Source organism: Rhamphochromis longiceps, linkage group LG6 (assembly GCF_057381845.1).
Source record: "Rhamphochromis longiceps isolate RC_006_pf linkage group LG6, R_longiceps_female_GT1.1, whole genome shotgun sequence".
NCBI lineage: Eukaryota > Metazoa > Chordata > Actinopteri > Cichliformes > Cichlidae > Rhamphochromis > Rhamphochromis longiceps.
Genome location: NC_140562.1, coordinates 9,791,564 through 9,807,637, shown reverse-complemented (window position 1 = coordinate 9,807,637; position 16,074 = coordinate 9,791,564). Strand labels below are relative to the sequence as shown.

Genomic DNA, 16,074 nt, shown 5'->3' with positions numbered 1-16,074 from the left:
AAAAAGTGTGATTAAATGGTACCCACATGTTGAGAAGGATGTACAGGGCACCTGCAGCCAAATCCAAGCTTCAGCTTAGTTGTAGTTGCAGAATGCTATAGGACTGAGACATCTAAGGCATCAAATGTTTGATTAAACGGATGAAAAAGAGAAGTTTTTTCCCTATAATTATCACTTCTTAAAATCTGTAGCAACTTCAATTCTGTCAGCATGCTGAGCATGCTCAGAATGTGACAATATATTTTTGTTCAATATTTAATTTCTTTCAGTTGCAATTGTTAAATGAAAAAATATATATTCTTATAATTTAGCAAACGAATTTATCAAAAAAAATACATATATCTGTATTAGTTTTAGTAAATTAATTTGACACCTGTATTGAAAATACCATATTGTATTCATACAGAATCAGTATGGTATCATTGTTTGTCTGTTCACTGATTGTTGAAGCTAAGAGCTACTTTGATCTGTTTAGATCTAAAGTATCCAAAGTTGAGTTCTAATGTTTCTTCACCCCTGTGTGTGTGATATGTGATTTCCTACATGCTGGCAGAGCAGAGCAGCAGTTTGTGCTCACAGATGGTGACGGTGTGGAGAGACAGTGGTATTTCCTCAGAAGAACCAGCAGAGTCACAAAGGACACCAGTCCATCTCACCACCTTGACTTGCTGACTGATGTTCGTCTGCACTGCACAGAGGAAATCAACTGACCGAGGTTTGTCCAGTGACGTGTTATGAAATGTATATTTGTTTTATGCTTACAGATATGTTTTTCTTGACAGAGGCTCTGCAGAGGTTAGACAAAGCAGAGAAAACATGTGCTTTACATTTTACTGTGATTTATTGAGATATTTGTTGCCTGATGTTCAGCAGGAATGGAGAAATAGAATCAAAGGGAGATATTTTTCCTGTTTTTGTAATGATGTAAGTAAATCTTCAATATTATTTATTTGCTTGGTTATATTAGGAGCGTTTCTGAGTGAGGGGGAGAGGAGTCATCATCCAGGTAAAGTGACGTGGATCAGTGGATACACTTGTCTCCCCTTTAAAGGAGACGATCCAAGTCATCCTTAAATGTTAGCGCTTTCAAATACACAAACATTTTTAAAGGACAAAAATGAACATCCAACTTTGACTGTAATACAAAATAAATCTTTGCATGTGTGTTTTCAAACTCTCAGATGGGCAGTATATCAGTCTTGGACTGTCTAACCTGCCGGAGCAGCACTGAATGACCACCGCACGAGCATGTTCCTGCAACATTCAGCATCTGATCCTTCATCTGTGTGCTTCTGCTTTTGGTAAGTAGAGTTACCCAACTCCAGTAACTCTAAACACATGCCATCCATTTCTAACGGCCTGGTTACTTCCTGTCAGTTACTTTAGAAACCATGTGGTCACCTGACCTAACACTGTTTCTTCTTCTTCCCCTTAATGTTGAAGTGTCAAATGTCAAACAGCTGGAGAGGAAACTACACCAGTGTACTGGGATGTTTCAGCAACACGTGCCAGATGCTGTTCCTTCATGGTGACATCACCAGAGACAGTCCCGCCCACCTCAGGACCCATTGATTATGATGATCTGATCCATCAAACCCCCAGCAGGTGAACTTTATTCATGACATAACACCGCAACAATGTAAAAAATTAAACAGCAACAGTCTAAATGTAAAGTGCATTCTAAAGTCCTCTTCAATAAATTGTATGCAAAGAGTCATTCAGGTCACTACAGAACCCAGAGTCTTCATCATTAAATCTCTGGTTGCTTCATTTTTTCTATCCTATATCAGATATTTTAAAGGTTAGCTTAGGTAAAGTTCCATTCTCATGGTGAGGCAAAGTGCTTTATATGTGTGTGTGTGTGTCATGAACGGCTATAAAAGGCCTATAATTAAAGAACAAAGCGGGGTTTGAGTTCGAGTTGCGGCAGACTGTCACTACTTGTAAATGGAATGCAGCCTTCCTACGGCGGACAGCTAATAACAGGAATCGGACGCGGTCCAGCCAAGTCCACAGCAACCACCATAGCAACCGCCTAGCATGACCTTAAAAACATATTCTGTCTTCATAACTATCAAAATCGTGAAATGATTTGCAAAGTGTGAAAGTGTTACAGCTGCAGAGAGCTATGGCGGTATCTATGGAAGCTGTTTGCATAGCTAATAATATACGATGTAACCATGGAGACAGTCAGTCACTTGAGCTAGCGGTGCATGTTTACTACAGTGAATAAGGTGATTGAGTGCACAGCGTCCACACTCTGCAGGGGGTAAAGACATTACTTCAATATTGTTTTATATTGATATATATTAGCCTTCTGTTGACCATCACCTCAGGTTCACCATTACAGTTTCAGATTACAGATGCACACTGTCTAAACACATTCAAAAACTCATGTCTCAGAAATAAGCACAGCTGTTCATGTTTGTCATTAGAGTTTTATTTGTAAGAAAATTATGAACTTCATATTGTGCATTAAATAAAAGAACATTTCACAACTCTGAGTCAACAGAAACAGGTAACAGAAATGTCTCTAATGTGTACAGTGTAGTGTAAGCATTAAAAGATCATAAAGGAAAAACTAACATTTATGTGAAACTAATTGTAATAAAAAATGAGCAGGTGCTTTATAGATTTAAAAGAAAGAATCTGAAAACAACACTTTTTTGGTCTAAGTGATCAAAGTAGAAAACAGAACTGATGTTCAAGAACAAACCGTAGCTGCACTAATATTACACATCTCGATCGTTGTACTGAACAGACATGTTGCTTTTAAAACCACATGCAGTGTGTGACCATGACTGTTCACTGAGACCATGAACGCCACTTTGCTGAAGCATTCTTCTTCTTCTTCTTGCCATTAAATTGGAAGCAGAAGCAGCACGAGCTGATTTGATCTACTGAAAGGAAAAAGCAGAACATCTGAGTTGAAACCAGTCAGCTGAAATCATTAAGACAGGAACAAATTCAATGCAGTGTCTCAAGTGGCTTAGCCTGTTACAACTGTTGATACAAGCTAAATACGGTTAACACACAGTGTCAGGGAGCTCCAGTGTGGGAACTAGTGGCTTTAGGTTTGTAGTCATTTAACTTTCATCCATTCATTCATTTAATTCAGGAGGAAGAAATGCCAGGTTGGTGCAGGCTGGTTACATGCATTTGGTCCCATGCTGTCTTTAATTAAATGACTTGGTTCATTTTATGGCTGGGCTGTATGTGGGGTTATATCATGTTATTTGGGCAGGAGTACCTGTCCCCTGTTAGACTTAGAAAGTTTCTCCATAAGTAGAGTTTCTAACTCTTCTAGCACATCTGTGGCTGACAGCTTTTTGGTGGCTCTTTTTACCCCACACTGGTTGTGAGTGTGTAAATAGCCCCACTAGTTATTTTGGGTTGCAGTTAACTAGGGAGGAAGGGCTGGGTATGCCATGATTAGGTGAATAACAATTATATGTGATACATAAATTTCACAATGCATGCATATATCTCTATCAATTAAACCTGGCCTGAGGGCTGCCATTTTTTACATTCAGTTATTTCTCTTAGAAATGTTGGAACTAAATAATGAATGTGTTACAGTTAAAGTGAAACACTGGTCAGTGTAAATGGCTCATTGGGACACAGAAACCTTTAAATTAAACCTGATATCTAGTGTCAAACAATATCAAAGCTGTAAAAGATGTTTACATTCAGAATTTATAAAACTATGATTGTAAATAAATTCAAACAAGTGAGCTTTTCTCTTTGTGCTGAATATCAACACTGTGGTTTCTTAGACTGTAAGCTTTACTTTAGTGCAACCAGTTGTAGAAGCTGCCACTCCAAATGTCTTTTGATAACAAGAAAAAAATACCTTTTCAGTACACGGCCTGAAGTTCTTCTCCGACATCTTCTGCAATCGGCTTTGTCTGCTGGTTTGAAGACAATAAACCACAAAAAAGATGATTTAGTCACTTTGTCTGCGTCATGCAGCTCGAATGTGTCGTGTAACGATGTTGAATAGCCGTCGTTATCCCTCTGCTTTGAGCCTTTTATCAAAAGTTACAGCTAACTTCATGAAGTTGTACAAAAAGGCTTCATTTCGCCGAGACAGTGCGTTTCTGACTATTACATGCATTTGAATGGAGTTCTTGCACGAAACAAAGTATAAGTTTTCATTATGTGAATAACTTGTATTTTACACTGACCCTGGGTCAGTATCAACTTCATGAAGACAGCTGTAACTTTTGATAGAGGACTCACACACACACATATTTATGGCTTTGCCTTATAGAATTCAGCATCTCCGTGCTGAGGAAATAGGTTTTGCAGCTGTTTGAGCTAAGATTTTCAAGTTATTCACAAATTGAAAACCTATACTTTGTGTCGGGCGAGAACTCCATTCAAATGCATGTAATAGCGAGAAACGCACTAACGTGGTGAAATAAAGCGTTTTTCCATAAACTTCATAAAGACAGCTGTAAATTTTGAGAGAAGACTCACACACACATTGGGGGGATATTGAAGTCTATAAGATAAAGCCATGAATATGTTTGTCTGAGTCTTCTATCAAAAGTTACAGCAAGCTCTATGAAGTTGATGAGAAACGCTTTACTTCGCCAAGACAGTGCGTTTCTCACTGTTACATGCATTTGAATTTAGTTCTTGCCCGACACAAAGTATAGGTTTTAATTTGTGAATAACTTGAAAATCTTAGCTCAAACAGCTGCAAATCCTATTTCCTGAGCACTGAGATGCTGAATTCTATAAGGCAAAGCCATAAATATGTGTGTGTGATTATTCTATCAACAGTTACAGCTGTCTTCTTGAAGTTGATACTGACCCACGGTCAGTGTAAAATACAATCCTAGCTGTGTGAACAAAGCTTGGCTCCTTTAATCCTGCATGACAAACCTCAGGATGCAGGTTATTATTACTCTTTCCTGCTGGCACACCTGAGAGTCAGCTAGAAACTTACAGTGACGTGGACATCATGCAAAGACTGCCAGACTCTGTAATACTGTGAATGATCAGTGACTCAAGTTAACACTAAACTTTAAACAGTACCTCTGTGTCTCTGTGTGCTGAACATTTAGGATTGAGTCTGCATTGACTTTATTTATTGAGACTTTAATGTGCTAAAAGCAGGTTGAAGACAGCTCAGAAACATTTGAAGATTAAAATTTAGCATTATGGCTGCTGGTGGTTTGTAAAGCCTATACTCAGCTGTAGTTTTTGTTACTAATTTATGTTTGTTGTTGTTTAACACAGATTTCAGAAGAGCAAATATGCTGAATAGTTTAACTAGATTTCATTTGTCAGTGTGGGACTGCTGAGTCACCTGAAGAACTCATTTCATTCATTCTCCACATGATGTTCATATACAGAAATGTTTCACAGGAACTGGTTCCTCCCAAACTGTGAACTAGTGTGTTTCCATAGATTATCTCTGTATGAATGTACTTTTAAATGAAGGCAAGTGTTTGTCCTTTTTTGTTCCTCAGTTACAGTACGTGATATCTTGATATCAGGCGGTCAACACTGGGGGAAGACAAGAAGCAGACGTACTTCCAAGAGGGAGCTGCAGTGAGGACACAGCCAGGTCACTGAGGTCAGAGGTCAGAATCTGAAACAGCTCAGGTTTATATTTTAGGGGTTATAAAAAATCAAAATGTATTTATGAAGAAACCTTTAAATAATAGTCATAATTATGATTATTATAAGAAATATCAAACATTTAAGTGGATTTTCTGTTACACATATTGTATTAGCCCTGCAATAAACTGGCAGCCTGTCTTTGTCCTGTATCAGCTGGGATAGGCTTCATCCTCCCGCAACCCTGAATTGGATACATTGTATTCCAATTATGTAATCTGATCATTTACAAACTCAAGGTATCTAATCAAAATGTAAGTAATAATTATAAAATGGGAAAGCAGAAATAAGTGTGACATAAATGTAAATGTGTTAGCTGACATAGAGGACAGCTACATGTAGTCTGAAAAACCTTTGTTGTCAAGTTTGCAGGTATATCAGCACGAGACATTCTTACATAGAAGAGTCTGTTAAAGTCTCTAACTCAGCGAAGCATTATTGGTCCCGTCTGTTTGGATAAATATAGTAAGTTGATGTTTGTCCATTTATTGACACATTTTCTTAAGTGCTTCTCCAGTTCAGGATCACAGTGGAGCTGCAGCTGGATATGTTCATTAAATAAACCTTACAAAAGTTAACAATAAACCTGCATCCATGTACGTTGTTGTCCACAGGATAAGAAAATCAAACTGGAACACTGTGGAACATGTTAATAAATGTTTGTGTGTTTATGCCTGTGTCTTTCACAGGAGGCGCTGGAAGGTTTCCCTAATAGTTCCTGGTGAATCAAAGCAGAACCATAAAGGTTGCTGGATTGCATGATGGCCTTACCCCTGAGCAGTCATCCTGTTAAAGGAGGAACCAGTTAGAAGCTGTTTTCAAAGTAGCTGAGCAGATTTCATCTCAAGTAAGCGATTAACTGTTTGTTCATCTGTTCTGCCACTTAAAGAGCATTTAAGGACGTCTTTTGAGTGTCCAGCTGAATTAATTCTACTGGCTCTCATGGTCATTTGTTATTATAGACATATTTTTCATGTTCATCCAGCTATTTAGTAAATTCTATCTATTTAGTAAAATCCGTCAGCTATAAAATGTAATATAAATATAAAAAATATCTAAATATCTCCTGCACTTTATATTTTAATGATGTAAGTCTGTTATCGTGTTACATTAGCATTCCTCACATATCAATGAGATGCTGTACAGTACAATCCTACTGACGCAGCAGAGGGATAACGACGGCTATTCAACATCGTTACACGACACATTCGAGCTGCATGACACAGACAAAGTGACTAAATCATCTTTTTTATGGTTTATTGTCTTCAAACCAGCAGACAAAGCCGATTGCAGAAGATTTCGGAGAAGAACTTCAGGCCGTGTACTGAAAAGGTATTTTTTTCTTGTTATCAAAAGACATTTGGAGTGGCAGCTTCTGCAACTGGTTGCACTAAAGTAAAGCTTACAGTCTAAGAAACCACAGTGTTGATATTCAGCACAAAGAGAAAAGCTCACTTGTTTGAATTTATTTACAATCATAGTTTTATAAATTCTGAATGTAAACATCTTTTACAGCTTTGATATTGTTTGACACTAGATATCAGGTTTAATTTAAAGGTTTCTGTGTCCCAATGAGCCATTTACACTGACCAGTGTTTCACTTTAACTGTAACACATTCATTATTTAGTTCCAACATTTCTAAGAGAAATAACTGAATGTAAAAAATGGCAGCCCTCAGGCCAGGTTTAATTGATAGAGATATATGCATGCATTGTGAAATTTATGTATCACATATAATTGTTATTCACCTAATCATGGCATACCCAGCCCTTCCTCCCTAGTTAACTGCAACCCAAAATAACTAGTGGGGCTATTTACACACTCACAACCAGTGTGGGGTAAAAAGAGCCACCAAAAAGCTGTCAGCCACAGATGTGCTAGAAGAGTTAGAAACTCTACTTATGGAGAAACTTTCTAAGTCTAACAGGGGACAGGTACTCCTGCCCAAATAACATGATATAACCCCACATACAGCCCAGCCATAAAATGAACCAAGTCATTTAATTAAAGACAGCATGGGACCAAATGCATGTAACCAGCCTGCACCAACCTGGCATTTCTTCCTCCTGAATTAAATGAATGAATGGATGAAAGTTAAATGACTACAAACCTAAAGCCACTAGTTCCCACACTGGAGCTCCCTGACACTGTGTGTTAACCGTATTAAGCTTGTATCAACAGTTGTAACAGGCTAAGCCACTTGAGACACTGCATTGAATTTGTTCCTGTCTTAATGATTTCAGCTGACTGGTTTCAACTCAGATGTTCTGCTTTTTTCTTTCAGTAGATCAAATCAGCTCGTGCTGCTTCTGCTTCCAATTTAATGGCAAGAAGAAGAAGAAGAATGCTTCAGCGAAGTGGCGTTCATGGTCTCAGTGAACAGTCATGGTCACACACTGCATGTGGTTTTAAAAGCAACATGTCTGTTCAGTACAACGATCGAGATGTGTAATATTAGTGCAGCTACGGTTTGTTCTTGAACATCAGTTCTGTTTTCTACTTTGATCACTTAGACCAAAAAAGTGTTGTTTTCAGATTCTTTCTTTTGAATCTATAAAGCACCTGCTCATTTTTTATTACAATTAGTTTCACATAAATGTTAGTTTTTCCTTTATGATCTTTTAATGCTTACACTACACTGTACACATTAGAGACATTTCTGTTACCTGTTTCTGTTGACTCAGAGTTGTGAAATGTTCTTTTATTTAATGCACAATATGAAGTTCATAATTTTCTTACAAATAAAACTCTAATGACAAACATGAACAGCTGTGCTTATTTCTGAGACATGAGTTTTTGAATGTGTTTAGACAGTGTGCATCTGTAATCTGAAACTGTAATGGTGAACCTGAGGTGATGGTCAACAGAAGGCTAATATATATCAATATAAAACAATATTGAAGTAATGTCTTTACCCCCTGCAGAGTGTGGACGCTGTGCACTCAATCACCTTATTCACTGTAGTAAACATGCACCGCTAGCTCAAGTGACTGACTGTCTCCATGGTTACATCGTATATTATTAGCTATGTAAACAGCTTCCATAGATACCACCATAGCTCTCTGCAGCTGTAACACTTTCACACTTTGCAAATCATTTCACGATTTTGATAGTTATGAAGACAGAATATGTTTTTAAGGTCATGCTAGGCGGTTGCTATGGTGGTTGCTGTGGACTTGGCTGGACCGCGTCCGATTCCTGTTATTAGCTGTCCGCCGTAGGAAGGCTGCGTTCCATTTACAAGTAGTGACAGTCTGCCGCAACTCGAACTCAAACCCGCTTTGTTCTTTAATTATAGGCCTTTTATAGCCGTTCATGACACACACACACACACACACACACACACACACACACACACACACACACACACACACACACACACACACACACACACACACACACACACACACACACATAAAGCACTTTGCCTCACCATGAGAATGGAACTTTACCTAAGCTAGCCTTTAAAATATCTGATATAGGATAGAAAAATGAAGCAACCAGAGATTTAATGATGAAGACTCTAAAACCCACTGTCTTGACAAAATAAAGCGTTTTTGTACAACTTCATATAAATAGCTGTAACTTTTGATAGAAGATTCAGATATACGTATTCATGACTTTATCTTATAGAACTCAATATCCCCGTGCTGGGCAAACAGGTTTTGCAGCCGTTTGAGCTAAGATTTTAAAATTATTCACATAATGAAAACCTATACTTTGTTTCAGGCGAGTTTCCCATTCAAATGCATGTAACAGTGAGAAACGCATTGTCTTGGCGAAATAAAGCGTTTTTGAACAACTTCATATAAATCGCTGTAACTTTTGATAGAAGACTCAGACAAACATGTTTATGGCTTTATCTTATAGAACTCAATATCCCCGTGCTGGGCAAACAGGTTTTGCAGCCGTTTGAGCTAAGATTTTAAAATTATTCACATAATGAAAACCTATACTTTGTCTCGGGTGAGTTTCCCATTCAAATGCATGTAACAGTGAGAAACGCATTGTCTTGGCGAAATAAAGCGTTTTTGAACAACTTCATATAAATCGCTGTAACTTTTGATAGAAGACTCAGACAAACATGTTTATGGCTTTATCTTATAGAACTCAATATCCCCGTGCTGGGCAAACAGAACAGGTTTTGCAGCCGTTTGAGCTAAGATTTTAAAATTATTCACATAATGAAAACCTATACTTTGTCTCGGGTGAGTTTCCCATTCAAATGCATGTAACAGTGAGAAACGCATTGTCTTGGCGAAATAAAGCGTTTTTGAACAACTTCATATAAATCGCTGTAACTTTTGATAGAAGACTCAGACAAACATGTTTATGGCTTTATCTTATAGAACTCAATATCCCCGTGCTGGGCAAACAGAACAGGTTTTGCAGCCGTTTGAGCTAAGATTTTAAAATTATTCACATAATGAAAACCTATACTTTGTTTCAGGCGAGTTTCCCATTCAAATGCATGTAACAGTGAGAAACGCATTGTCTTGGCGAAATAAAGCGTTTTTGAACAACTTCATATAAATAGCTGTAACTTTTGATAGAAGACTCAGACAAACATGTTTATGGCTTTATCTTATAGAACTCAAGATCCCCGTGCTGGGCAAACAGGTTTTGCAGCCGTTTGAGCTAAGATTTTAAAATGATTCACATAATGAAAACCTATACTTTTTTTTTTGTTGAGTTCCCCATTCAAATGCATGAACCAGTGAGAAACGCACTGACTTGGCGAAAGAAAGCGTTTTTGTACAACTTCATATAAATAGCTGTAACTTTTGATAGAAGACTCGTATACACATGTTTATGGCTTTATCTTATAGAACTCAATATCCCCGTGCTGGGCAAACAGGTTTTGCAGCCGTTTGAGCTAAGATTTTAAAATGATTCACATAATGAAAACCTATACTTTGTTTCAGGCGAGTTTCCCATTCAAATGCATGTAACAGTGAGAAACGCATTGTCTTGGCGAAATAAAGCGTTTTTGAACAACTTCATATAAATTGCTGTAACTTTTGATAGAAGACTCAGACAAACATGTTTATGGCTTTATCTTATAGAACTCAATATCCCCGTGCTGGGCAAACAGAACAGGTTTTGCAGCCGTTTGAGCTAAGATTTTAAAATTATTCACATAATGAAAACCTATACTTTGTCTCGGGTGAGTTTCCCATTCAAATGCATGTAACAGTGAGAAACGCATTGTCTTGGCGAAATAAAGCGTTTTTGAACAACTTCATATAAATCGCTGTAACTTTTGATAGAAGACTCAGACAAACATGTTTATGGCTTTATCTTATAGAACTCAATATCCCCGTGCTGGGCAAACAGAACAGGTTTTGCAGCCGTTTGAGCTAAGATTTTAAAATTATTCACATAATGAAAACCTATACTTTGTCTCGGGTGAGTTTCCCATTCAAATGCATGTAACAGTGAGAAACGCATTGTCTTGGCGAAATAAAGCGTTTTTGAACAACTTCATATAAATCGCTGTAACTTTTGATAGAAGACTCAGACAAACATGTTTATGGCTTTATCTTATAGAACTCAATATCCCCGTGCTGGGCAAACAGAACAGGTTTTGCAGCCGTTTGAGCTAAGATTTTAAAATTATTCACATAATGAAAACCTATACTTTGTTTCAGGCGAGTTTCCCATTCAAATGCATGTAACAGTGAGAAACGCATTGTCTTGGCGAAATAAAGCGTTTTTGAACAACTTCATATAAATAGCTGTAACTTTTGATAGAAGACTCAGACAAACATGTTTATGGCTTTATCTTATAGAACTCAAGATCCCCGTGCTGGGCAAACAGGTTTTGCAGCCGTTTGAGCTAAGATTTTAAAATTATTCACATAATGAAAACCTATACTTTTTTTTTTGTTGAGTTCCCCATTCAAATGCATGAACCAGTGAGAAACGCACTGACTTGGCGAAAGAAAGCGTTTTTGTACAACTTCATATAAATAGCTGTAACTTTTGATAGAAGACTCGTATACACATGTTTATGGCTTTATCTTATAGAACTCAATATCCCCGTGCTGGGCAAACAGGTTTTGCAGCCGTTTGAGCTAAGATTTTAAAATGATTCACATAATGAAAACCTATACTTTGTTTCAGGCGAGTTTCCCATTCAAATGCATGTAACAGTGAGAAACGCATTGTCTTGGCGAAATAAAGCGTTTTTGAACAACTTCATATAAATTGCTGTAACTTTTGATAGAAGACTCAGACAAACATGTTTATGGCTTTATCTTATAGAACTCAATATCCCCGTGCTGGGCAAACAGAACAGGTTTTGCAGCCGTTTGAGCTAAGATTTTAAAATTATTCACATAATGAAAACCTATACTTTGTCTCGGGTGAGTTTCCCATTCAAATGCATGTAACAGTGAGAAACACACTGTCTTGGCGAAATAAAGCGATTTTCAACCACTTCATATAAATCGCTGTAACTTTTGATAGAAGACTCAGACAACCATGTTTATGGCTTTATCTTATAGAACTCAATATCCCCATGCTGGGCAAACAGGTTTTGCAGCCGTTTGAGCTAAGATTTTAAAATTATTCACATAATGAAAACCTATACTTTGTTTCAGGCGAGTTTCCCATTCAAATGCATGTAACAGTGAGAAACACACTGTCTTGGCGAAATAAAGCGTTTTTGTACAACGTCATATAAATCGCTGTAACTTTTGATAGAAGACTCAGACAAACATGTTTATGGCTTTATCTTATAGAACTCAATATCCCCGTGCTGGGCAAACAGGTTTTGCAGCCGTTTGAGCTAAGATTTAAAAATTATTCACATAATGAAAACCTATACTTTGTTTCAGGCGAGTTTCCCATTCAAATGCATGTAACAGTGAGAAACACACTGTCTTGGCGAAATAAAGCGTTTTTGTACAACGTCATATAAATCGCTGTAACTTTTGATAGAAGACTCAGACAAACATGTTTATGGCTTTATCTTATAGAACTCAATATCCCCGTGCTGGGCAAACAGGTTTTGCAGCCGTTTGAGCTAAGATTTAAAAATTATTCACATAATGAAAACCTATACTTTGTTTCAGGCGAGTTTCCCATTCAAATGCATGTAACAGTGAGAAACACACTGTCTTGGCGAAATAAAGCGTTTTTGTACAACGTCATATAAATCGCTGTAACTTTTGATAGAAGACTCAGACAAACATGTTTATGGCTTTATCTTATAGAACTCAATATCCCCGTGCTGGGCAAATAGGTTTTGCAGCCGTTTGAGCTAAGATTTTAAAATTATTCACATAATGAAAACCTATACTTTGTTTCAGGCGAGTTTCCCATTCAAATGCATGTAACAGTGAGAAACGCATTGTCTTGGCGAAATAAAGCGTTTTTGAACAACTTCATATAAATCGCTGTAACTTTTGATAGAAGACTCAGACAAACATGTTTATGGCTTTATCTTATAGAACTCAATATCCCCGTGCTGGGCAAACAGAACAGGTTTTGCAGCCGTTTGAGCTAAGATTTTAAAATTATTCACATAATGAAAACCTATACTTTTTTTTTTTTGAGTTCCCCATTCAAATGCATGAAACAGTGAGAAACGCACTGACTTGGCGAAAGAAAGCGTTTTTGTACAACTTCATATAAATAGCTGTAACTTTTGATAGAAGACTCGTATACACATGTTTATGGCTTTATCTTATAGAACTCAAGGTCCCCGTGCTGGGAAAACAGGTTTTGCAGCCGTTTGAGCTAAGATTTAAAAATTATTCACATAATGAAAACCTATACTTTGTCCCAGGCGAGTTTCCCATTCAAATGCATGTAACAGTGAGAAACACACTGTCTTGGCGAAATAAAGCGTTTTTGTACAACGTCATATAAATCGCTGTAACTTTTGATAGAAGACTCAGACAAACATGTTTATGGCTTTATCTTATAGAACTCAATATCCCCGTACTGGGTAAATAGGTTTTGCAACCGTTTGAGCTAAGATTTTAAAATTATTCACATAATGAAAACCTATACTTTGTTTCAGGCGAGTTTCCCATTCAAATGCATGTAACAGTGAGAAACGCATTGTCTTGGCGAAATAAAGCGTTTTTGAACAACTTCATATAAATCGCTGTAACTTTTGATAGAAGACTCAGACAAACATGTTTATGGCTTTATCTTATAGAACTCAATATCCCCGTGCTGGGCAAACAGAACAGGTTTTGCAGCCGTTTGAGCTAAGATTTTAAAATTATTCACATAATGAAAACCTATACTTTGTCTCGGGTGAGTTTCCCATTCAAATGCATGTAACAGTGAGAAACACACTGTCTTGGCGAAATAAAGCGATTTTCAACCACTTCATATAAATCGCTGTAACTTTTGATAGAAGACTCAGACAAACATGTTTATGGCTTTATCTTATAGAACTCAATATCCCCATGCTGGGCAAACAGAACAGGTTTTGCAGCCGTTTGAGCTAAGATTTTAAAATTATTCACATAATGAAAACCTATACTTTTTTTTTTTGAGTTCCCCATTCAAATGCATGAAACAGTGAGAAACGCACTGACTTGGCGAAAGAAAGCGTTTTTGTACAACTTCATATAAATAGCTGTAACTTTTGATAGAAGACTCGTATACACATGTTTATGGCTTTATCTTATAGAACTCAAGGTCCCCGTGCTGGGAAAACAGGTTTTGCAGCCGTTTGAGCTAAGATTTAAAAATTATTCACATAATGAAAACCTATACTTTGTCCCAGGCGAGTTTCCCATTCAAATGCATGTAACAGTGAGAAACGCATTGTCTTGGCGAAATAAAGCGTTTTTGTACAACGTCATATAAATCGCTGTAACTTTTGATAGAAGACTCAGACAAACATGTTTATGGCTTTATCTTATAGAACTCAATATCCCCGTGCTGGGCAAACAGGTTTTGCAGCCGTTTGAGCTAAGATTTAAAAATTATTCACATAATGAAAACCTATACTTTGTTTCAGGCGAGTTTCCCATTCAAATGCATGTAACAGTGAGAAACACACTGTCTTGGCGAAATAAAGCGTTTTTGTACAACGTCATATAAATCGCTGTAACTTTTGATAGAAGACTCAGACAAACATGTTTATGGCTTTATCTTATAGAACTCAATATCCCCGTGCTGGGCAAATAGGTTTTGCAGCCGTTTGAGCTAAGATTTTAAAATTATTCACATAATGAAAACCTATACTTTGTTTCAGGCGAGTTTCCCATTCAAATGCATGTAACAGTGAGAAACGCATTGTCTTGGCGAAATAAAGCGTTTTTGAACAACTTCATATAAATCGCTGTAACTTTTGATAGAAGACTCAGACAAACATGTTTATGGCTTTATCTTATAGAACTCAATATCCCCGTGCTGGGCAAACAGAACAGGTTTTGCAGCCGTTTGAGCTAAGATTTTAAAATTATTCACATAATGAAAACCTATACTTTTTTTTTTTTTTGAGTTCCCCATTCAAATGCATGAAACAGTGAGAAACGCACTGACTTGGCGAAAGAAAGCGTTTTTGTACAACTTCATATAAATAGCTGTAACTTTTGATAGAAGACTCGTATACACATGTTTATGGCTTTATCTTATAGAACTCAAGGTCCCCGTGCTGGGAAAACAGGTTTTGCAGCCGTTTGAGCTAAGATTTAAAAATTATTCACATAATGAAAACCTATACTTTGTCCCAGGCGAGTTTCCCATTCAAATGCATGTAACAGTGAGAAACACACTGTCTTGGCGAAATAAAGCGTTTTTGTACAACGTCATATAAATCGCTGTAACTTTTGATAGAAGACTCAGACAAACATGTTTATGGCTTTATCTTATAGAACTCAATATCCCCGTACTGGGTAAATAGGTTTTGCAACCGTTTGAGCTAAGATTTTAAAATTATTCACATAATGAAAACCTATACTTTGTTTCAGGCGAGTTTCCCATTCAAATGCATGTAACAGTGAGAAACGCATTGTCTTGGCGAAATAAAGCGTTTTTGAACAACTTCATATAAATCGCTGTAACTTTTGATAGAAGACTCAGACAAACATGTTTATGGCTTTATCTTATAGAACTCAATATCCCCGTGCTGGGCAAACAGAACAGGTTTTGCAGCCGTTTGAGCTAAGATTTTAAAATTATTCACATAATGAAAACCTATACTTTGTCTCGGGTGAGTTTCCCATTCAAATGCATGTAACAGTGAGAAACACACTGTCTTGGCGAAATAAAGCGATTTTCAACCACTTCATATAAATTGCTGTAACTTTTGATAGAAGACTCAGACAAACATGTTTATGGCTTTATCTTATAGAACTCAATATCCCCATGCTGGGCAAACAGAACAGGTTTTGCAGCCGTTTGAGCTAAGATTTTAAAATTATTCACATAATGAAAACCTATACTTTTTTTTTTTGAGTTCCCCA

At 37.1% G+C, this 16,074-nt stretch overlaps 1 long non-coding RNA gene across 1 annotated transcript; it reads left to right on the top strand.

Moving 5' to 3' along the window:
• The first annotated feature begins 640 nt into the window (after window positions 1-640).
• LOC146667498 (uncharacterized) lies at window positions 641-8,332 on the top strand. The gene is made up of 8 exons (XR_014911952.1): window positions 641-715; window positions 968-1,006; window positions 1,182-1,301; window positions 1,444-1,605; window positions 5,484-5,590; window positions 6,324-6,481; window positions 6,909-6,966; window positions 7,920-8,332. It is a non-coding gene; the product is annotated as an uncharacterized LOC146667498 (long non-coding RNA).
• The last annotated feature ends 7,742 nt before the right edge of the window (window positions 8,333-16,074 follow it).